This window comes from Ochotona princeps, chromosome 21 (assembly GCF_030435755.1).
Source record: "Ochotona princeps isolate mOchPri1 chromosome 21, mOchPri1.hap1, whole genome shotgun sequence".
NCBI lineage: Eukaryota > Metazoa > Chordata > Mammalia > Lagomorpha > Ochotonidae > Ochotona > Ochotona princeps.
In genome coordinates this window covers 36,827,591-36,852,817 of record NC_080852.1, presented here as the reverse complement: position 1 = coordinate 36,852,817, position 25,227 = coordinate 36,827,591, and the positions used below count along the sequence as shown (strand labels likewise).

At 42.3% G+C, this 25,227-nt stretch overlaps 1 protein-coding gene across 1 annotated transcript in view; it reads left to right on the top strand.

Annotated features, from left to right (window-relative positions):
* Window positions 1-25,227, top strand: part of SYN2 (synapsin II) — a 137,349-nt gene that overhangs the window by 63,672 nt on the left and 48,450 nt on the right. The window lies entirely within an intron of this gene.

Genomic DNA, 25,227 nt, shown 5'->3' with positions numbered 1-25,227 from the left:
GTGCTGGGATCCCATATGGGCACCGGTTCTAATCCCAGTGGCCCCACTTCCCATCTAGCTCCCTGTTGGTGGCCTGGGAAAGCAGTTGAAGACAGACCAAAGCCTTGGGTCCCTGCATCTATGTGGGAGACCCAGAAGAGACTCCTGGCTCCTGGCTCCAGATCAGCTCAACTGTGGCCGTTGCAGCTGCTTGTGGAGTGAATCGACAGATGGAAGATCTTTTCTTTCTCTTCTCCTCTCTGTATATCTGCTTTTCCGATAAAACAAATAAATAAATTGGGTTCATATCTTGGCTCTGCCACTTCCTAGCTAAGGAGTGTATGTGTATGTGTTTGGTTATGAGTACAGTTATAAATTATTTCAATGACCTGTCCTCCATTTAACATATTATTCAACTATTCAAACATACTGTTGCATGTAACCATGTGACTTAAATTTTGCTTCCAGATATTCAGTGGAAGTACTCCAGTTAAGGAAAAAAAAAAAGACTGAAGTTAGGCATCAACAAGATGAACCATTTCCTCCCAACATGCAATTAGGCATCAACATGGCTGGACAGATCTATCTTTGGAATTGAAAGTCTGTTATCGCAGGACTTTCTGCTGTTTGTGTTTTCCTTCCTGCCTGAGTTTTGAGTGATGGGTGTTACTATTGCAATCTAATATCATTTGCTTAACCCTCATTCACAATCTGTTCAGAAAACAGATGAATAGACATCCCGTCAGAATGCTGCTGGTGGTGATGTCACTGTAATCGGCCTGGCTAATGTAATTGTCTGCATAGTTCAGTTGCTAATGGTCGCCCATAGAGGTCATTCCCATCTGAAATGACTCATGTTTCTGGAACATGGCACTGTATTTTAAAGAGTGCCATATGAGGAGGAGGGCCAGTACGATTTATTCACTGCTTACCTTTCAATGCAGTATGAGTTATAACTCAACATTTTCTGGAAGCATCTTGCTACCACAGAACACCCAATAAATGTAGAACACAGTTTGAGAAAGGCCAGTTTCTTCTTATGTAAGAAAGGAAGACCAACTCTCCAGATTTTCAGCATATTTTGATTATAAGTCATCTGATTGGATTATGTTGTAGCAACTGGAGAAAATGAGGCCCTTGGGAAGTGACAGTGAGCTAGTAGCAGAGCTTGGATGAGAATAATTCCGATGCCATGTCTCTTTCTTCTTTGCTTCTTTATATTGCAGCTTTTAACACACTGATAAGTCACCGAGCTGCTAAGAACTGTTGAGGATGACAACAGCTTTATAATCAACAGTTTGAGTTTGGAGAAGAGTGAGGAAAGGGCTTTGACTGGAAATATTTACTGTTTTTGTTTTATGAGCTGGTTCACTTTTCCCAATTCCCCCATTCCATTCTTTTGTGGTTGTGGGGTTCCTCTTTTTTTTTTTTCTATTCATTTATTCATTAATTACAGTGTATTACATGACACAATTTCATAGGTACTGGGATTCTCCCCCCTTCACCCCAAACCCCTCCCCCATGGTGAGTCCCCCCACCTTGATGCATAATCACAGCCCAAGTTCCGCCAAGACTCCCTAATTAAAAGCTCACACCATACAGAGTCCAGCATCCCACTTGTCCAGTCAAGTTCAACGGCCTCTTAGGGAGGCCCTCTCAGGTTTGAGGGCAGAGCCAGCAGAGCGTCACCTCGATCAATTAGATCAGCAACAATCCAGGTACGATGAGACTGGTGCAGAGTCCACTGATTGACATAGTCCATCTTAGAGTTTCCCCTTGTCCAGTTTTACGCTGCAAACATATAGCTGAGATGGTTGATTGATCTACTCCATCTTCTATCTTTTCTTGGTTAATGTTTTGATTCCTCCATTTTGTTCAGGGGAATCCCCAAAGAAACTTTGAGGTGTTCCCAGTCCAGGCTCCTAAATACACTACTAGTAAGCACAGTGCCCGCCACAGTCCATCACTCTGATCAGCTGGTGGTTGTAATCCCTGGGTTGGTTCTATTCTGAGCCCCGACCTCCATTGGAACCGATGAGTATTACAGCTCTTCCCGGCTCTGCCCATCACACACTCGTCCCTCACCTAAATCAGTGGGAGGTGTGCTGGTTGGGTGCTGCATTCCCTATTGGCACAGGCCATTTCACCTTGGCATTTGATGTTTTGTACTGTTGTAATCGCAACCAAACCTGGCCAGGCCCCCTCACAGTTCCAGCACTCGGATTTGCCAGTGGATGACGTGAACCGACTCAGCCTGGTCTGCCCCCAACCTGGTGGGGTTCCTCTTTTAAGGCATCATCTTTTATTTATTTATTTATTTATTTCATTGCATTATGTGACACATTTTTTTTTTATGCACTGGAATTTCCCCAAACCCTCCCCCCCCCCCATGGTGGATTGCTCCACCTTGTTGCATTTCCATAGTTTAAATTCAGTTGAGATTCTTTCATTGGAGGTTTTGACCAATCATAAAGTCCAGCATCTTATTGTCCTGGTAAGTTCAGTGGCTTCTTGGTGAGACCATCTCTGGTCTGAAGGCAAAACCAGCAGAGTATCATCCCAATCAAGTAAAAAACCCAACATAATATTTACAACCATTTACAACATTATGGCATTTATTGACATGGTATTGATTAACCAATATGTTACTAGGGAAATGCATGTTCTCGACCACAACCTGTGACTTCCTCATAGACATTTCAATTTTGGTTTATATTCAACCATGTTCTATATACCTTAAAATGGCTATAGATTGCTATTCAGCTGTCTCTTGTCTATTTCAATGTTAGTATTTAGCATTTTATAGCATTGAAGCATGATTTTGCTGAACCTGGTTGTTTTTCGGGTAGTCTAACTCTATAACTTTAACAGGACAAATGTCAACAGTTTAGGTGAATGTTTTTGGGAGGGGTGTGCAGAGAAATCTTCAACACCCCAGAGAGGAGTAACTGATCTTTGTGTCCCACCCAGTGAATTATAAGTGCATCCCGGCTGGCCGCTTCCTGTCTGTTTCTAAGCTTTCCTAGTTGTTCTCTGTCTATCTATTCTAGTTTGTTTGTTCATATGTTTGTTTGTTATGAGGGGTTTCTGGAGCAATCCTGATGGTCCTTACAAAAGAGGGTGGGGACCCAAAGTTGGAAGCAGGCAAGGGCCAGAGAAAGCTCCTCTCCCTAGTTCCGAAGGAAGTTTACTCTTCTTCTGTTTCTGCGGACTGCTCAGGGATCCTGGTTCTCATTCTGATGACCCTGGATCCTGCAAGGCAGGAATTGGGCTTCTTCCATCCCACATTGTAGGTCCAAATGGGGGTGGGTGACCTCAGAGTTCTTGGCCTCTGAAGGCACTCCTTTTCCCCCGTGGTCTCCTTGGCAGTAGGGATGTAGTCCTCGGTGGTCATATTGATAGTCCTTGGTGAGGCTTTGGGAGTCTTCAGAGTTGGGATACAAGCCTCCTCCTATCCCCCTGATCCACTCTGGGGTCTCTCCCCCCCCGCTCTATGCGTATGACCTCCTGTTAAGAGGTTGTTAGGATTGCTCCTGATTCCCCCCACATGTCTTTGTAGTTTTGCTATTGTCTAATGCTGACTCGAGTCTGCTGTCTATGAGTTACCAGTTATGATCCTGATGGGTTATACTTCCCCCGTCTTCCTCACACCTACTGGGGTGATGTAAGATTTCTCTGCTCTCCCTCTCCATTTCCAAGTATCATAGGGCCTTGCAAGTTTATTAGGTTTTACAATTCTTGATGTAGATCATAAGCAATCTGACTCATATCGATTGTTGGTTCATTGGTTACTTCACAATGTCTTATTGCATGAGATACAGGCTGTTTGGGGTTGAAATATTACTGTTTTCTGGATTGACATCATTTCATAACAGCCACATCAATCACAACAACAACAACATCAACAACAGAGTATAGCACCCTGATAAAATAATGCGCCTCTGAGTAACCAACACATGCTTAATTAAAAGGAAACACAGAAGTCTTTTGGGAAAAATGATGCCATCATCTGCTTCATGAGCATGTGATGAATTCTACTAGTGGAAAGAGATTATTTGGGAGCAATCAGACTGACATAAAAACATTACTGCAGTCTTGTTCAGTCTGTCCTGCCTCTCATTAAACTCTGGAAATTATTGATGCATTTTGAAGCCCAACTCAACCCGACCAGCCCTCTACCCAGCCCAGATAAATACTGGCATATGCGTTTCTGTTTATCAATCCCACCCCTATCTTGGTTTCGTGTTCATCCTAGGAGGAAGATGCCCACTATTTCCCTACTAGGCCACTCGAGCTTCTGGGTTTTGGTTTGGTTGGTAACTCAATCTGGTTCTAATAGTTCTTATGGGTACTCTCATTCAAACCTTCATGTCTCAGTCCCACTCTTGCCCTAGTGTTTATGTTTACTATTGCTGGGAATCATCAGAAATTCATTTCTGACCTATACAAAGGCTGGCCTTATTCAAGAGTGTCCCTGGGCAGCTTTTTCTGATCGTAAAAACTCTGTAGCTCGCTGCCGGGTGGCCAGCAGGCAGAGCCTGGCACCATTTGGTGCACTGGCCGCCTAAAGCCAGGGACCCCCTCACTGCCTTGTGGCGGTGGTCTTGGCATGCTGAGTCCTCGTTCTCGGGTCCGGCCTGGTTGGGCCGCTCCCCTAGGGCCACCCCGAGCCCTGGGGGGCAGCCAGTTAAGGCATCATCTTAACTCTCCTTTCCTACCTGGAATAAGTACTGTTACTTAGTCATCAGACACAAGTGTGAAATAATTCAATCTTTTTTTTTCTTTTTTCAGAACTTGTACGACAGGCATTAGCATTCCAAGTGGAGTCCTGCAACTTTCATAAATTATGAGTTACTGAGCTTTTTTTGTGTGTGTGAGATTTTTGTTTTTGTAGAAAATCAGTTTAAGAGTCAGTTTTCTTGGTACTTTTCTTGATTGTCTATTCAAAAGAGAAGAGAGAGAGGAAATAGAAAGTTTGAGAGAAGGGGTTTACAGGGAGAAAACTCAAAAACTTACACTTAGTATGCAATAAGAGAGAATGTGGTCATAAACATTCTTTTTCTATAGGTTGTCCCTGCTGACAGCCAGCTCTTCGATCCCTAAATATCCATACGTTTAGACGGTAAAAGTTTTCCATTGTTGATTTTTCTTAAAAATATATTTGAGAGATAGGTATGTATGTATATGTATAGATAGATACAGAGATCTTCCATTTGTTCGTTCTCTCCCCAGATGCCTGCAACAGCTGAGGATCAGCTAGGCTGAAGCCAGGACCCAGGAGCCTAATCCAGGTCTCCCATGTGGGTGGTAGGAATTAGAGTACTTAAGTCATAAACTGCCACCTTCCCAGATACATGTTAGCAGGAAGTTGGATCAGAAGTGCTAGGATTTGAACCCAGGCACTGTGTTATGAGAAGTGGGCATCCCACATGATGAGTTAATCACTATACCAAACCACCTGCCCCCTTCTTGCTTGTTTGTACCAGAAATCATTTTAAAGAAGTATCTTAAAGGAAATTGAGGTAGATTGGAGTGCAAATGGGAACGTGATTGAATGTCTATGACATTTGAGGCAAGAAGCGAAGAAAGGTACAGAAGACGCAAGAGGTGGAGGTGCAGTTGTGGAATCAGTCGGCCTTGGAAGTCAGAATTCCTGATTTTAAGCTTTGTTGTCTTGGAAAGTTATTTACTCCCTCTAGACTCGTTAACTGACCTTTACAATAAGTATACTACCATCTATTTTCAGGATTATGAAGATTATGTAAATCCAGGTATAGTTGTTTATTATGCAGGGGACTTCAAAAAGTTCATGGCTCTGTATAATGTATAAAACTTGTAGATTTACTTTAAAATTTTTTGTGTTAAATATTTATCTTTTAATTCCATCTTGTATAAACTTTATGAAGTACCCTTGCATATTAATCCCATTAGATTTTGCCTGTGAGATGTGAAGTTGAGAAATTCTTTTACCTTCTGCTTTTCCTTTGAAATGTTTATACTGAGTATGTAATATCAGAAAGCCAATAAGCATTTTATATAAAAAGGAAAAGATGAGATGATGATAACAATAATGTAGCAACTAGTATTTATTGGATGTCACTATGTGCCAGGTACTGTGCTAAGTCTAGATAGTTTATAACCTCATTAAATATTGTAATTATTCCATTTTTAAGATGGAAAAAACAGGGAAAATGGGAAGTGAATTAACTGAGGACTTAATATGTGGAACCCTTCACATATTTCCTTTTATATGAAAACAGAAAGATGTTAGCATCATCCCTATTTTCTTTGAGCTCACTCCTGATAAATTTCACAATAAGATTTTGTTAATTCATTTTATATCTTTATTTACCATTGTTTAAGTGCATCTCTGAATTGAATTGCGATGTGAGCTACTTAGATTTGCTTTTAATTAAGTTTGCAAATTTGAGATGCCTATCCTGTGCAAAAGCTCAGTTTTTAATTTTGAAGGACACAAATATATAGAATAGGCTTTCAACAAAAATAGCTTTTGGTTATCACAATGACCTGTGTTGTCTCTAATCTTCAGAGAGTTACAGGAGTATTTCACTGTTTTACATACTACCATCAGTGTATGCATTTGCTTTTCCCCACAAGTTTGCCAACAGTTGCAGGTGTCCATCTCACTTTTCCATAGATGTCTCATTGTGGATATTAAGCAATACAACTCATTCTAGTTTTGATTGCCCTCCCCTAATGACTAATGATTGTGAGAAGCTTCTTTGTGTACTGTTGGGCCATTTGCAGTACATGTTATTCGAAGATTTGTTTATTTGAAAGGCAGTTACAGAGAGGGGGGGAGAAACACAGATAAAGGTCTTGCTCCACTGGTTTACTTCTCAGATGGCTGCAATGACTGGGGTTGGGCCAAGCTAGAGCCAAGATCCAGGAGCCTTGTCCATGTCTCCCATGTGGGTAGCAGAGACCCAAGGACTTGAGCCATCTTCAGCTGTTTTCTTAGGGAGGTTAGCAGGGATCTGGCTTGGAAGTGGAGCAGTCAGGACTTAAATGGGCACCCGTATGAAATGCTGGTGTCACAGTGGTGGCTTCACCTGCCTTTCCATGATATCATATTAGTCCCAACCCTTGTATTTGACTACTTTACCCAAAAAAAGGTCTCAAGAACTTCAGGGCCATGTGTAAATGAATCTCCTAGGGTTCAAAAATATCCTTTAATCCTTTGATCAGTGTGTGTGTGTGTGTGTGTGTGTGTGTGTTTTAAAAGATTTATTGATTTACTTGGAAGAGTTATACAAACAAAAGTTGATAGAGAGAGGAAATCTTCCAACTGCCGATTCACTTCCAAAATGGCTGCAACGGCTGAGGCTGAGGCAGGTAGAGAGGCCAGATGTCTGGAGTTTCCTCTGGATCTCCCACGTTGGTGCAGAGGCCCAAGCTCTTAGGCTGTGTGCTGTTTTCTCAGGTGCGTTAGAGGGAGTGGAATCAGAAGTATAGCAGGTAGATCTTGAACCATCACCCTTATGGGAAGCCAGCATCACAGGCGATGGCTTTACATGCCATGCTAAAACCATATCAGTTCAGTTGTTTTCTTAAAAGTCCTTTCAAAACAACCAATTCCAGAGCAAAGGTGTAGAAAGGATCAAGAGTTATGACTTATGTGGAAACGCAAGTGGTTCTGGTTGGTGGTCTGGGTTTTGGGTCCCTGATTTTACATTTGGAAGGGAGATTGTGTTTTGTGAGTACTGTCTTGTTCTCCAAAAGAAAATTTCGTTCCCTCTATCTCTTGATAAAATATATAATACAGAACAGGAGACACTTTGAATTACTGATGAACTGAATAATAGTTAGCTTCCACATAACAGGGTCCTGATTTGCTCATCTCCGCATGCTGTCCCCCCAATTCTGTGCCTCCTAGCAAAGAATAGGTATTCATTAACGTTTTAAAAGAATTAAATTGAGATTGTTCGTTCACATTGGGTAAATGACTGTCCTTTCAGCTAGGCGTTTCTCAGCCAGGAGTGTCGGAGCCTGAGTGAGTCATGGAGTCAGGATCAGAGAGTTAATGATAGCCCAGAAAAGATGGACTGAGTTTATTAGCTGATTCATGGGGCTACATGTCAGCTCTTTGGGGGGAGGTGCCCTAGATAAATTGAAGACTAGAAATAATGAACTCATGGCTCCCTGACAGCAGAAATTGTGAATCTTGCTGAATTCCAGGGAAAGGAAATGAAAAATCTCCTTTTTCATAGGTTTCTGCTCTTGAAATAAGAGTTTTGTGAGGATTGTGTCGTTTAGATTATTGGCATGGAAGGGAAGACCGTGGCCAGAGCAAGGTTGGGAGAAGGAAAGAGACTAAAGGCACAGCTGGGAGTAGGAAAAATGAAAAAGGCAGCTTATGAATTCTGTAAGAGAGAAAGGTGACCTGAAATAATAGTGGAATGGGAGGATCAGATCTTGGTTTTTGTGACTGGTCCCTGATCTGGTAGCAAATGGATTTTTTTATTGGAGAACAATTTCCTGAGTAGTTGTAGCATCTGCTGCAATGACCATTCTCACATTGTTTTCTAGTTTTGCAGGTGCTTGGGATCCAGAGCAAGCTCTGCATATGTTGTGGAGAAAGGAAAATGGCATTAAATGACAGCTATGCCTAATTACACTAAGGATTTCTAGAGGAGTTCCTGACATTGGAGAGGGATCCCTCTTGTTTGTTACAGAAGTTGCTGTTAATTCTAGATGTTCTTGGTTGAATTTTAACCTTGAGAAGAAACAGAAACCTTTGCAGGATCAATGTCACCCAAGAATTTCTATAGATACATTGAGTGGAAGTTACCTAAAATCAGCACAGTTAGATATAACCCAACACCCAGCTCCCCCCACCTTCATGGATGTGTAAAAAGGCTCACTTGAGATTTAGCATCCCATGGTATCACAGAAAACATTCAATGTAGGGTCATTAGACACCGTTTTTATTCCTAGAAAACATCACAAGTCCAGTAATGATGGCCGACACATTTGGTATATGTACATAGATTGGTAACTTTGCAAGACTTTGTGAATTCAGTGTTGAGATAGATTTATTCCCTAATTGTACATTATCAAAGTGCAATCCTTAGGGAAAAAAATACTGTGCTGTTCAAACCAGGCCTCAAAAATCTTTAAAGAAATGCTAGAAATTACTTTAGTTAAACTGCTCTATGTAACGGTAATGCTAGCCTGGATGAAATCTCATCATTCATTTCTTTTGAAGGCTCTTAGAGTCAGAGAATTCAGTCTTTACCAGCCCCCTTTTACTAATAACATTAAGAACTGAAACCAACAGCACTCTGGATAATGTGAGTGGGTAGTACCAAAACCTGTTATATAATCTGCTAAAAATTCTGCTTTGAGATTTCATTGTAAGCTGTCAAGTTCAAAATCCTTCCCCCTGTATCTATATGTTTTGCCCTTTGTCCCTCTGGGAAAAGGTAGAATTTTTTGCTCTTGAGTTAGTGCCAGCTTCCCCAGAGACAGGAGGGAACCTTCCTGGAATGAATAGGAAATTGAGCATTCTTAATCTTTTAGTTGTGTCCTCTGTGTCTCACTTTATTTAATTTTCTTTTAAAAATGGTATATTTACTTAATTGAAAGGCAGAGTTACAGAATGAGAAAGAGAGATGGAGATCTTCTTTCTCTAGTTCAGTCCCCCAAAGACCTCAATAACTGTGACTAGGCCAAGCCAAAGCCAACAGCAGGAGCCACTGTCAGGTCTCCCAGGTGCAGAGGCACAGGAACTTGGGCCATCTTCTGCTGTTTTCCTAGATACGTCAGCAGGCAGCTGATCAGAAGTCAAACCTACCCCAAATGGTAGCTGGTGCTACAGGTCCCAGCTTAACCCACTGCGTCACAGTGCGGGCCCCTATGCTTGGTCTTAACCTGAGCTTCTGCTACTGATAAAGTGTTGGATGGTGTGGTGGTTAAAGAGATAGCTATGACAGAAGAACTTAGTCTGGTTAGGGAGTGGCACAAATACAGTAAAAACTAAGTAAAAAGCAAGAGCAAAAGTTTGAGACAAGCAGTATTTGTTCAGTGAGAGGTAGCATGAAGTCATGAAGAGAGCAGTGACTGACAGAAAAGTCGTGTGCCAGAACTTAGCTTTATGTTTGCAGGAAAATAGATTTCTTTTTCTTTAGATTGCTTATCTATAAAATGGGGTTATTGGTCTTGATCCTGCCTGACTCTTTAGGATATTGTGAGGCTCTAGTGAACTGTTGCATGAGAAACTTTGGAAAATACAAATGAAAATATAAACTTGGTTGGAGAATGGTTTCATCCCACTTTGCAAACAAAAAGCTTGCCCCTAGCCCCCATGTTCGTGATGAAACAGCCATTGATAGCTGTGGCACAAAGTGGAACAAATTACTTTGCTTCTCTCCTGTTCATTCATCTTTTCTGCTACAAAATTAAGTGGTTTATGTGGTGTTGGCCCCAAATAAATTGTAGTTTGGTAGAGTGTGAAGTAAGTTTACAGATCCATATTTTATCCCAAGCCTTCTTCAGTGCAGAATTCCCTGTTTCTGTTCTGACCCTTGTACCTTCCTTCTTCATCTGTTTTATCTAATGAGTCTGTCAATCTCCCTTGCATCTGTCCTGGGACAGGCAGGCTTCTTTGCTGTGTAAGGGCCAGGGATGCTTCCGTGGTCAGGTAACAACAGCTTTCAGCTCACCTTGCCCTCCCTGGGCCTCTCCTCTGTGAACTTTGAGCTCTTTTGTACTTGGCTTCCCCTTTGCTTTATTTATGTCTGTCTCTTCTGCTAAGCTCTGTGCTCCTTGAGGATGAGGAAAGCAAGCATTTCTACAGTCCTAGCAACCTAACAGCTTCTAGTCCCTGACAGAAATTGGATAAATATTTAATGCCTGAACAAGGAAATGATCTTTCCCTGCATACCTCTCTTTCTTGTTTTCCCTCCTACCGATGATTTTTCTTGTTCTTCTCGAACAACAGTTTTTGCCACAGTGTTATGTTGCACATACAATAAATTTGTTGTTTGTAGAAAAACTCATAGCTGGAATTTTAGACCTAATTCTCTGCTTTGTTTGGTTTTGTTTTCCCCAGAAGCTCTTTCTTTAGCCACTTTTCAGGTTGTTAGACTGAACCTGTGTCGGAAAAGTCTTTGTATGGAGACTTATCTCCTTTATCTGCCTGTGTCATGATTCCTGATTTTTTCTCAGATTCATTTCCTCTTTTCTGTCAAAGCTCCCTGGCTTTATTCTATGTGTCTGGGCCTTCCTTCACACTGAAATTCTTAGGCAGTCAGCCCCTGCTGACTTCAAGTTGAGGGCTTTTAATAGCAAATAATCGTGACACCACGAAGTCATTGAACGCTAAATGGATTAGTGAGAGAGCTACATGCAGGGATTTTCATGTTGTTTGCTTTTGGAACACATTTTTCAGACAGTGCCTTGAACTATACATAGGAAAGGTGGAATGTCTTTGAAATGGCGTTAAAGGTCCCAAGAGGTCCCCAGGGATCCACAGACCCTGGTTTGATGACCACTAGTTCAGTTCAGCTCCCTCCCAACACAAGAGGGGCAGGTGGACAGAGACTTAAAGAAGAGAAAGAACTTGCCTAACACCCACAGCATGCTAGCCACAGGACCTGGACCAGAATCCAGGTTTCCCTTCCAGGTCAGTACTCTTAACCACAATGTACTGTTTAGAACTGCATTTCCTAAGGGTGCAGGGAACTGTAACAATGAGTCTTTTGTTGCACTCCCCTGAATGAGATGGGCCAGGGTCCATCTCTCCTTCCCTACTGGAAAATCAAGTCAGCCCCTCTTGTTGTTGTTGTTCTCTGTGGCCCAGGCTGGGACTTGCCTTCCCCTTTGTTCTGTTCCCAGGTTTTGTGATGCCAAGAAGGACAGGGAGAGAGCGGATTCAGGCAGGTCATGGTGGCACAGATGTTTCCTGTCCTCTGGCCCGTCTGGCTATGTCTCTCACAGCAAGCCAAATGCCATGGCCAGGTGTGTTTTTCAGTGCTTCCAAGCCCTTGGAGGTGGTAGGTGTTTATAACCACAATTTCCTCATTAGCTTCTGTTTTTCACCGGCCTCTAGCCACTGCCTGAGGGAATATATCCACAGCCTCAACGCTGGGAGTTATCTGTCACTGGGAGCTGTGTGATCTCTGTGTTCTTACTTCACTGTGTCTGCTTCAGGTAGTCTGTGTTTTATGATCTGGTTTTATGATCTAGTTCCATAGGCTCTGGGGTTGCCCGTGCCACTTCCCCAAGGTTCCTCACTGCCACATCCCTCTCTCCCGTTGATTTCCCCTCTAGTTTTACAAACAAAATAAAATATTTTTAAATGTTAAAAAAGATCACACTTATTTTTCTAGATTAATCTTAAAAACCACTTTCTTCAACAAGTCTTTCTTAATTTCCAACCTTTTGTGAACCCCTCTGTTGAAGTGTCATACTTTCTTAGTTTCATCATTCCCTGCTTCATGGTTTACATACAACTTTGCACATGCCATATTGTTTCTTACTTGTTTGCACTGTCCATTTGCCCAGATTTCCCTGCCTGAACCTTTTGTTCCACTTTCATCCTACTTAAATTCAGCATGTATCACTTCTTCCAACTTACCTTCTCTGACCCCCTCAAAACTGGATGAGATTCCTCTCACAATACAGTATACCTTTCTGGTGGTACATCATGTTTGGCCAGTGTCAGAGTGCCACACTGGACAGTGTTCCTAGAGAGTTCAGCTGTGCTTTATCTCTATTTGCAGAATGAATGAATGAATACATTTTTGGACTATTTGTCTTCTTTTTTGTATTCATTTATCTACTGCTAGAGTACAAGCCTTCTGCGCACAGGAGGAGGGATTGCATCTTAATCATCTTTCTGTCCCCCGTAAGACTATTTGTGGTAAATACACCAGTCACAGTTCTCTAGAGAACCACACATAACGGGATGGATGGATGGGGTTAAAAGAATGGCTCACTTAATTGAGGGAACTGACTAGTCCAACATTTGTAAGGCAAGCTGTAGTCCAGAAAAATGAGCCTATTTAATGTTGCTGAATTGAGTCTAAAGTATCTAGGGACAGGCAGCAGGCGGGGATTCCTGTTAAGATCTGAAAGCAGAGTTCCTTCATCTCTGGGAAACTAAGTGTTAACCACGTCTGTGAAATACCACCACAGCAAAACTCGTTAACAGTGGTTTGACCGACAACGAAGACTAGCCTCCCCAGACTGACATGTAAAATTTAATCATCACAGCAAGCAACCGGCATATACTTGTTGAAGTGTTCTCTCTTGAGTTTCTTCCGTGAGCCTCAGAAAGGAGGGCAATTGTATGTCTGTTCTCAGCAATCATTTGAGTCATTTGAAAATCCTCTATCACTAAATTCTTAATAACTTTGAATGCAAAAAAAAAACCTTATTTGCAATACATAACTAACTTGAAGAGAGAGTAAGGGAATCTCTGGAGGCTTAAAATACGGAGTGAGTAGCAAGCTTGTTTGAGGCTGTTGCATGAGGCCTCCTGGGATGTCTGTGTTGGTGACCTCAGGACCTGTAATTTCACACCCATACAGCAGCAGTAGCTGATGACTCAGTGTTCACAAGGAGCCAGTTAAAGCTGAGATCCACAAATAAATACAAGAGTGAATAGAAAAAGACACAAGAAAGGTGGCTATATCAGCCTGTGCTCTGGGTAGCAAGAAAGGCTTTTTGAGAATCATAATCATAGGCTCAACCTTCATTTCAATTTAGAGTGTGGGTTCACAAATATCTTTAACTTAAAAGTCATATATGTTGGGCTCGGCAGCGTGGCCTAGTGGCTAGGGTCCTCGCCTTGATCCCATATGGCCGCTGGTTCTAATCCCGGCAGCTCCACTTCCTCTCTGTCTCTCCTCCTCTCAGTATATCTGACTTTGTAATGAAAATAGAATAAATCTTTAAAAAAAAAAGTCATATATGTTAGAAAAGTATGTGTGAAAGCAAATATTTTAGAAAATTATTGGTAAGTTGTAAAATTTATCAGTGGATTTTTAAAACTGTTATTAAAGATTTATTTATTTTTATTGGAAACTCATGTTTGCAGAGAGAAGAGAAGAGAGAGAGAGAAAGAAAACTTTAACATCCACTGGCTCACTCCCCAAGTGGCCACAATGGCTGGAGCTGAGCTGATCTGAAGCCAGGAGCCAGGAGCTTCTTCCTAGTCTCCCATATGGGTGCAGGGTCCCAAGGCCTTGGGCCGTCCTCAACTACTTTCCCAGGCCACAAGCAGGGAGATGGAAGGGAAGTGGAGCAGCCGGGACACGAATGGGTGTCCATATGGGATCCTGGCATGTGCAAGGCAAGGACTTTAGCCACTAGGCCATTGCACCAAGCTCATCAATGTATATTCTTAAAGAGTTTTTTTGTAAGTGATGCCATATTTTGGAAGTAGTGAAAGTGATGTACTTTTACTGCTCTGGAATCAGTTTTTCTGGTTTCAAATTCTGAATCTCCAATCCAGTTGTTGTATAACCCTGGGAAAATTACTTAATATCTCTGTCTCTCAGTTTTCTGTAAAATTAGGAGATAATGGTAGCTACCTTATGTGACTAAGATGAGGATTAATTGGGTAAGGTATGTAAAGTGTTTAGCACAGTTAACTAATAATTACAAAAATATAATAAATATTAGCTATTGTTTTGTTGTAGTTAATATAAGTCTGCTTTTGTATTCTGGATACATAATATACTTCTGATGCCACTATTTTATTTTTATTTCTCTTTGTGATATAGCTGGATGAGGTCTTTATTTCTCCTTCCCCTTACCCAATATCTTATATGTAGCTAGATAAATAATAGGTACGAAGTGTAGTGGTTCTTTGTTGAATGGGCACATTAATGAGAACTATAGTATTTTAAAAGATTTACAGAGGGGTCAACATTACGATGTCATGGTAAAGCCTGTATCTACAACACCATCATCCCACGTGGGCACAGATGTATAGTCCAAATGGCTGCTTTGCTTCTGATCCAGCTTCACGCTAATGGCTTGAGATAAGCAGCAGGGGATGTTCCAAGTGTTTGGGCCACTGTCACCCAGATAGGAGAACTGGATGAAGTTCCTGGCTCCTGACTTCAGCCTGGGCCAGCCCTGGCCATTGCGGCCATCTGGGGAGTGTCCCAGCAGATGGAAGATCTCTCTGTCATTATGACTCTTTGTAACTCTGCCTCTCAATAAATGTGTCTGAACACTAGGCTGATCAGTTTTAGGTTGGTTTTTGAAACTGTATTTCAGGGGTTGTTGATTGTCAGGGTTACTCAGGTTGATTATTAGAGGTTGCCAAAAGGATGTACAAGTTCGCAAGGAGAAAAAAGCTGAAGCAGCACCATGTATCTTTGTGCTTCTGTTTCAAGGTATGAGCTGTCCGCGTGGGGCTGAGCTTGGTGTAACAAAGAGAACATTGGTTTGGGAAAACATCAGCCTTGCTGATAATCTTGGGCCATTCTTCTTCTTTAAGTCTCAATTTCCTTGGCTGTAAAAATCAGAGTGTAGTATCCAAGATCTGTTTCTCCATTCAGAACCTGTGTCATTGTTGCTAAACTTGAATATATCTTGGGAACCCAAGACGTGGCTCTTCCAAGAAATTGCCAGTTATCCTTACAACTTGCCAGTATTCAGTAGTTTGTGCTTATTCTGGTGAATAATATCTCCCCCTGAATGAGCCAGTTGGAAAGTCGTAGAATGGAATGTGCCACCTGGGTTTGGATTTGGAAATCCAACGTGTTATTGCCTTGAGATATAGGATGTTTCTGCTGAGCCATAGCGGTGAGTGGGCTGACAATACCAGCCATGGCAGTTTGTACTTGGACCAGGAAAAGAGACTCAGTGTCTCCTTTGCTAATGAGAGCAGGCTTGTAGAGAGCTTGTTTCGTTGTAGCAATTTGGTTTATGAACCATGCAATGGCGATGTAGCATCATAAAGAGAATCAGTGCATCGCTGGAGTGATAAATAAAACTTCCTTATGCTTCCCAGTCTTTGTTGTACTTGATCTCATAAGCACTCTAAATGGAAATTTGGTCCTCAGTTTCTACATCTTGTTATATCATTTAGGGATTTGAGTGGCAATTTTCAATATGAGGGAGATTGCCCTTCTTGTTATAAATGAAGTGAGATGAAAAGCGATACAGTCCACCTGTAACAGTTGTTTCAGTTCAGAATTTCCCCTCTATGGCCTCTTCTTTCCTCATATGTATAGTAACTGAAAGGTCTCTAAGCAAAACTTAGCCCTCAGAAGCCTGAGGGAAGAATCATGTTGTTAATTTCCCATATTCTGACGACAGTAAAAATATATGAGCACTTCAGCAGCTGGCATGTTGATTTATACTTAAAATAAAACAATATGATGAAGGATGGTCCTTATTACACATTGAAGTAAGTTACCGTGTTTTGACTATTTTATACAGATGAGATCAGCCTTCAAATGATAAATTTGTTTTGTGGAATGCTACCATTTCGGAGGACTCACACAAGCACATGTTTAACCCTGTAGTTTTTATTTTATTTTATTATTTTTTTAAAATAATCCTACTTAGTTACTTAGGGTGCAAAGGGTCAAGGGCTACAGGAAAGTGGGTAATTTTGTTGTTTCCACACTAATATCATCATTTTTCCCCCTGTATCTGGGGTCAGGGGAGAAGAAAATGGAAAAGCCCCACCCAGCCTCCCTCCCATTCCAGGTCCCCAATGTGAGGGTCCTGCTCAAACAGTTTTGATAGTTCAACAGGTCTGAATTGCTGCCAATCTCGCTGTTCCAATCGCAATGAAATCTATTCAGAATCTACTGGCTGACATAGTCTGTTCATGGTTGTGGTTCTGAGATCAGCGGTTCAGTTGGAGGGATCCTCCAAAGAAACTTCATCTGAGGTGATCCCAGACCTGATTCTTGTGTGTGCTTGCCAGTACAGGGTCCAGCACAGTCCATTGCCCCAGTCAGCTTATGCACATGCTGGTCATTTCAATTGCTGGGTCAGTTCTGTTTCTAGCCCTGTCTTCCACGTGAACCGATGGGTGTTGTAGTCCAGCCTGATCCTGTCTACTTCATACTCGGTCCTCACGCAAAGCAGTGGGAGCTGCAGCCTGGGATGGCCGACTCCCCATAACTCCCACCAGGCCTGCCCCCTACCCTGGTTCCCATGCATGCCAGTGTGTACCGCAGACTTGTTCAGTTTCTCCCACATCCCATTTAGCTCTTGTCAATGGGTATTGAAGCCTAGTTCAACCTAACCAACCTACTATCCAGCCCACATGAATACTGGCAGGTGCCCCTCTGTCCAGCCACCCCTGCCCCTGTCCTGGTTTTCGTGTTCTCCAGTGGGAGTGGTAACCCAAGAGGGAGGTGCCCATTATTTCCCTACTAGGCCACTCCAACTTCCGGATTATGCACTCTCCAGGCTAACCATGTAGTTTTTACATAGAAAGAGGGAAAGGGCCTAAAGTGTGGGCTGGAATATATTTATATACTTCATGTATTCACTTACTGATTCCGTAAGTAAGACACCTAACATGGACCTGGTGTGATGACTCAGTGGTTAAATCCTCACTTCGCATGTGTCAGAATCCCATGTGGGTATCACTTCATGTCCTGGCTGCTCCACTTCCCATCCAGCTCCCTGCTTGTAGCCTGGGAAAGCAGCAGATGTCCCAGAGCCTTGGGACCCTGCACCTGTGTAGGAGACCCAGAGGAGGCTCCTGGCTCCTGGTTTCTGATCAACTCAGCTTCAGCCGTTGTGATCACTTGGGGAACGGACCATGGATGAAAGATTTTTTTTCTCTGTATCTCCTTCTCTCTGTAAATCTACCTTTCCAGTAACAATAAATGAATCTTTTTTTTAAAGTCACCAAATGTGTACAAGACATTAGAACAGAGTTGGGCATATGATGGATACAACACTTAAACAGCAAAGTTCCTGTTCTCTCTTTCTCCTCCATGTCTCTCCTTCCCTCTCTTCTCACTGCTCCTGTGGTGTGTGTGTGTGCATTCATGAGACAGAGAAAGATTTATAAGGAATTGATTCATGTAGTTATGGAGGCTGAGAAGTTCCAAGATCTGGGGACATATTTCCAATGATTATTTCAAAATAAAACACAGGGCACACTCTCCATGGGCTTCTGATACAGTAGAAAGGAAACAGACATAAATAAAACATGAGCTGAAAATACTAGGTTGTATTTATTTAAAATGAAAAACCAGAAGGTCTAAGACTTTGAAGTAGAGAGATGCCTGCGGGAGGGGAGAGACAAGAAAGAGGTCATAAAAGAGGCTGAACAGGCCGTGAAGGATGGCGAGAGTGGTAGTTTGATAGAACATCTCTGGGAAACTGTCTTAAGTGAAGGATGGACTAGGACAGGGTTCGTGCATGTGCTGCCTGGTAATTTGTGCACAGGGTCGCCTGACTGAGAAGACAAGTGGAGTCTGCGATGCAGCCAGGTGCTTGCCGGGCCAGGTGTCTCAGTGGGGATGTGTGTTCTATTTAGGCACCCAGGGGATGGGGTGCCTTTGTCTGATTTACACAGACTCAGCAGCAGACTTGTAGGAAGGCAGTAGTGGAAGACAGATTTGAAACCAAAGAATGAGGCAAGATCATGAGGGACTTCCCTCCTATCCAGACTGCCCCGAAAGGATGAAAGTGTGAAACCTGGGTGGAGTGACAAGTGTGTTGTGACGATGACCTTCCTGGAGGGCCACCTAGAGCTGTATCAAAACCAGGAGTCCTGTTTATCTGGCCCCAAATAAAACCGTGTCTTTTGAAAATTACACGTGCCTGATCTTTCTCCAAAGCAAACTCTAGAACTCATCTACTCTGCTGCACTATCAAATCAGCCTGGTCTAATTGGCTAATTGTGTAAGCCAGTCATGGAAAGAGACTGTGCCCCATGACTGCAAAGAACCCTGTTCTGCAGTTCTCTGTAATTACTGACAAATGCAGCTAATCTTCCCATCATGTGTTCTCCTAAGTTGCAGGATTTTTTTTTCTTTCCTGTTTTTGATAATCTCATTATCTTGTGATTCTGGATCATTTAATTATTCCCCAAAATAGATATTTTCAGAAAATCTGCTTAGAAAAAAAATGAGTCGCTGTTCCCAATAGAAGTCACAGCTGGGATGTTTACCCTGAAATTAGTTATTTATAGAGCCTTGGCATGTTGTTTTTCTTAAGGGAGCTCAGCTGCCACCAAAGACTGTTGAAGCCCTCCTGAAGGTTACCTGAAGGTTACCTGACAGATTCAGGAGAAGGACTCTGAGCTTGTATGGAGGAATTTAAGTTCAGGACTGAGAGACTTGGAATTGGTGTTGTGTGATTCTGAGCTGACTGGCGCCCTCTGCCGGGAACCCTCCAAGTTGCAGCTGTACCTGATTTAATAGGTCTGTGAACGCTGCCTGGGAGTAAAAAACTGGCCTGACCCAGTGCCCATCCAAAGAATATAATCATTACACTTGATCATCAGAAATGTTGAAATTCATTTTATTTTTCAATTTTTTTGAAAAAGGCTTAAGTCAGAGTTACAGAGAGAGAGATGGGGGAGAATCAGAGACTAAGAAATCTTCCATCCGCTGGATCATTCCCCAAATGGTCAGAATGGCCTGTGCTGAGCCAGGCCGCAGCTGGGAGTCAAGAGCTTCTTCCAACTCTCGCTTGTGAGCGCAGGGGCCCAAGCATCGGAAGTGGAGCAGCTAGTACCCGAACTGGTGCTCACGCTGCAGGTGTCATGGCTACGCCGTTGCACTGGCCCTGGAATTTATTTTCACTAGCTTTGCCACCTACTCACTGGTACCTTTAAGAAATCCTTCATCTGAGCCTCACTTTTTTGTAAAATGAGTGAGATAGAGGTGATATACCTGTAAAAGGTATAAAGTACTGTGATGATGAATTTGGGAGTGTCAGTGTGCTCATACATACTGTGTCACCTTTGGATTTTTTACTTTTATAGACTGATCCATTGTTATGGTTTCCCTGAATGCAGACCCATTTCATTTTGTCCTGTTTTTCTCTGAACTGTTTCCACTTTGATGGCATTTGTATTTAATGATTGGACTTCGACACTAGACATTATGAATATGAAAGTTATGACTTGAGCAAGGTAAAGCAAGTGTGGAAGAAATGCATTATGCTGAGTTTCTAGTAAGTTTTCTGAGAAGTAACATTTCCCTCGTTTCGCCGCCTCCATCTCCCGTGTTTTGTCTGTGACGTCTCGCAGGACTGTGTTACGGGAACCACTTTGTTATTTCAGGATCCTGGAGCAGGTTATGATCGAGCACTGCAGTTCATGATCCTCTGATAAGATTTTTTTTCTCTGAATGTGTTTTCTTACACTTAGTCACATTAAAACTCCTCTACCAACTTTCTGCCCACGTCCACATCTTTGAGTTCATCCCTAATCAGCTTGGTATTTTAATCCCTGGAAGAGCTGAATGCCATCTGCAAACTTGGCAGTTTCCCCATGCACTCTTTTCCAGATCATTTATTGAAGTGTTGACAAAGGCACCATGCAGCTTGCACCCAAGCTAAGCTGAGCCTAAGCTGTGCAGCATTGGATTTAACAACTTCATTGCTGAGTTACTACTATCAAGGACCAGCCACAGAACATTACCTTTATCCAAAAAAGATGTTTATGTCTTCCTAGTCTTTGTTTCTAACTTCTAAACCAGCTATCCACAACAAAAAATTCTCCCTAAACTGAAAGAAAATTTGATGTGCTTGAATTAGATAAGTTCGAAGTTAAGAATCCCCGCTCCAGTGTAAGACCCTGCCTGTAGTCTTATTTATGTCTTTGTTCCAGAACGTCTGCAGTGAAAGTCTCCTACCACTTTCTATCATTTATTTAAATCCTTTTTTTAAATGTCACTATCATTTGTGAGCAAGCTTCCAAGTTCCCAGACATAATCAATTACTTGATTAATTATCAGGAGATTGCTTGCAGAAGTTATTCATTTGCCAAGTGTCAGTGAAATAGCAAATTCTAGAATCTAGTTACTGCGTTGGCCTTGCCAATGATCTCGTGGCCTGATTCATTCCCTCCAGTCTCCTGGACACTTCAAACAAGTGATCTGTTAGACCTTAGGCACATCTGATCATGTTAATTCTTTGCTTAAAATCACTGAGGATGTGTTTTAGGGGATAGTTAGACAAACAAACTTTAAGACAGACTTAGTTAAGATATTAATAAAAATATTAGTTTTGTTTGCTGGGATAGTAGCCCTATAGCATGCATATTCATAGATGAGGGCCGAGGGGGAGTGCTGGGCAAGAACTGAGAAGCTGTTAATGACTACAGTGACTCTGCTTGGAGTGATGCCGAAGTTTTGAACACAGATGGTGGTAGGGCAGAGTTCTGTTGCAGCAGGCTAAGCCACTGCCTGCAATATTGGCATTTCATGTGAGTACTGGTTTGAGTCCCAGCTGCTCCACTTTCGATCTGACTCCCTACAAATGCAGCTGGGAAAACAGTAGGAGAAGGCCCAAATACTTGGGCGCCTGCTGTGCATAAGGGAGTCCTGGATGAAGGGCCTGACCCAGACCTGGCTGTTGTGGCCATTTGGACTGTGAAAACGAGATTGATTTTATTTCCTCCTTCCCTCTGTTTCTTTCTCCATAGCTCTGCTTTTCAGATAAATAAGTCTTTTTTTTTTTTAAGTAGATGGTGGCAGTGATTGTACAGAATATACTTCATGTCACTGAACTGTACACTTAAAATGGTTAGGCTGCTCAATTTTGTCGTGTATATTTTGCCAATAAAAATTTAAGTGGATATTGCCAATTATTAGAGAGATAATGCTTGAAAAGTTACAGGAGAAAGGTCACGATGTTAGGGATTTGCCTTAAAATGTTCAGATCATAGTCCCAACAATAAAATCAGTGAAGGCGACAGATGAAAATGATTGGCAAAATGTTGATGATTCTTGAGAATTAAGAGGCTGCCCTTTAAGGCCTTTGCAATGGTGCTTGGTCCTTGCCTCAGGAGCCTTGGCTCTCACTGTCCAGCTGACCATTTATTCTCACTTTGCACCTTGCCTTTCTCTTTCAATTCTGCTTCCCCCTTGTTGTGTTGCAAATTCTTTCTTACCTTTACGACCAAGCTCAGCCTGTGTGAGCTTCCCGAATTCCTCCAAGCCAGGAGAGCAGCTGTTCACTTTGGATTCCCTGGTTTTATGTCCACTGCAGCTTGCATCCTGTAGCAGTCTTTTGTCTTTGTTTCTGTCTCCCCACTAAGAGAAAACTTAACTTTTTCTACCTTAAAAATGAAGAGACTTGCTTTCAACTTGTACATCTTTTTAAGCTATATGAAACTTTTGTTGCTGTTGCTAATTGGGTGCTTTTAAAAAATTTAAAGGAAAACGTTGAAAAATGGAAGTGTAACTATCAGCAGACAGCTACCTATTCGGACATAAATATTTTTTTTCTAAAATGTTTTCTCTGTTCGGTGACTGCTAACATGGCCAGCACCTGGGCATATGTGTGGACACACATTTTGTAGAATGGACAGTTCGTCTTCAGGCATGTTTTCTTCAGAGCAGCAAATGAGCACCTGGAGTACTACTGTCCTTGGGCCAGTGGGCTGTGCCTCGGGTGTTGGGGAGCTGACTGCGGGGGAGCTGCAGTGTGTCTCCGTACAGTAGGGGGCAGCAAGTGCTCACAAAGGCAGGCAGGCTGGAGTCTGCATTTCACTGTTCCAACGTGGAGTGGGAAATAGGAGTCCCCCTGTGATTTCTAGTTTATTTTCTGTCCTCTTGAATCCTGGAGATGCTTGACCCGAAGAATAAGGCCTGAGTTAGTTAGATACAGTGGGAATCAGAAATTAAATGCCCAATTTGAAATATCTAGGCATTTATTAGGTACTGGGCTAATGCCAGAGCTACAAAAAAAAAAAAGTCTTCCCCTCCCTAATTACCTTCAGAGCCTGGGAATGCATTGTTAATGCTGTCATCTTCTATTGTGAAGCTTGCTCCATGTGCAAGGGGCAGTCATTTGAGGAGCATTCACTATTTAGGCTGTGCCCAGGTCCTTCAGCTCCAGTGCAGATGGAGATGCAGAACAGATTTTCTTGTGGGAAATGTTGGAGTGGAAACGAGTGTGAGACTGGGATGGGCACACGTGACAGAGGATGAGAAGATGTCTGGGAGTGCAGAGACATTCCGAGTCCTGAAGGTGGCCTTTTGGGTGTTTCTAACCGCCATTCCTAACAGCCCCAATACTAAGCAAGGAGATCATGATGGGGAACCTGCTGAGTGTGCTGTCGCAGATTTGGAGTTCTACAGATGTAAAGATTGTTTGTACAGACCTAAGACAGGAAAATATAATCAAACCTTGCATAATCAATATTTAAACATCCAGTATGTACTGGAAAACCCACTCACTGATGGTCGTTGATCAAAAAGTGGTCTGAGAGTGCAAGCAGGAGCCAAGCATGAAATCATTGGATGGCTGACCTTGACCGTTGCCTGAGATGCTGCTGAGGCTTCAGAAGAGGCACAAGCCTTCCCGACGACAGGGACTATAGAAGAAGCTTGTTACATAGCATTACAGAATTTCCAAAACACTTTTTCTGTTTTTTTTTTCTAAATGATTTTATTCATTTACTTCAAAGGGAGAGTTATAGAGGGAGGAAATGGGGGAGAGAGAGACCGAGAGATCTTCCATCTTCTGACTCACTTTCCAGTTGGCCACAAATGCCAGCGTAGGCCAGGCTGAAGTTAGGAGCCTGGAACTCCATCTGGTCTCCCACATAGGTAGCAGGAACCCAAGCTCTTGGGCCATCTGTCACTGCTTTTCCAGGCATAATAGCAAGGAGCTGAATTGGAAACAAAGCAGGCGGGACTCCAGCTGGCACTCCAGTATGGGATGTTAGTGGTACAGACTGCTTAACTGCTGTGCCACAGCACCAACTCATCAAAAACACTGGCATCTGATTTCAGTAAGCACTTCCCAGCGCCTTGTGAGCCAGGTGTTATTAATGAGGTAGAATATGATGATACTTCAAAAACTTCATGGAAAATTAGAATTACGTTATTTTGTTACAAAATGCTTTTTACTTCTATGTGTAGTTTTTTCCCCTGATATGCATTTCCATGAACTTTTTATTACATTTATTTGTTTATTTATTTTTCATTGGAAAGGCAAATATACAGAGAGACACAGAGACACAGAGAAAGATCTCCGTCTGCTGGTTCATTCCCCAAGTGGCTGCTACATCCTGAGCTGAGCTGATCCGATCTGATCTGAAGCCAGGTGCTTCTTCCGGGTCTCCCACAGTAGTGCAGGGTCCCATAGGCTTTGGGCCATCCTCTGCTGCTTTCTCAGACCACAAGCAGGGAGCTGAATGGGAAGTGGAGCTGCGGGGACACAAACTGGTGGTCATATGGGATCCCAGTAGATACAAGGCAAGGATTTAGCCTCTAGGCTATCATGCTGGGCCCTTCCATGAACTTTTTGAAAACCTTTTGTATTCATGGATTGAACTTTTTTATATCAAAATGAACTTATCTTTTAATTCCATTTAGTATGAACTTTTTAAAGTACCCTTATACATAAAAGACTGAATAGTGTTTAGTGCATAATAAGTATTCATCATTCATTATTACTATTAAAATTTAAATGATCATTGGCTCTATTTATGCATCCAGAAACTAAGGCTCACAGAGGCAATTAACCTGTCACAGAGGCACCACCTAGCTGGGAAGTGGTGGAATCAGGTCTGAACCTAGCCTCTCCTTCTCTGATCTCTACAACTCTCTTTCTCATTATCCTATACATTAAAGAAGGAGTACTTTTTTAAGCTGGCTTGCCTGGCTTAGGCCACGTTTTCAGGGGGATGTTAGTAGCAAACTCTGAAATCATACTTCTCAGCCTCAGAGCTCTCATTGGTAGGCAGATGAGAGTCGAGGTAGGTATTTACTTCCTTGAGTAGTAAGAGTTAAATCTGGAAGCCTCTACCCCTTTTAGCAATAAGGGGAGGTGGTGGTTCATTACCTGATCCACGAAGGAAACAGCAAGCCATTAAATTCACATAGATCCTCAGCTGTTAGTCTTGTTAAGAAAATGTTACAATAGGGGGAAATTGACAGTGCAGGCACTATAGATATTTTTAGTGTGTGCTTGGGTTCTGTTTAGGATTGAATGCAAGGGGATGAATTTGGGCTTAACTTCACACAAGACTACCAATAACAAAGTCCATATTGAACACCTTGTCTTTTCCCATTTTATCTAGAGGAATGAAGCAACTTTCCAGAC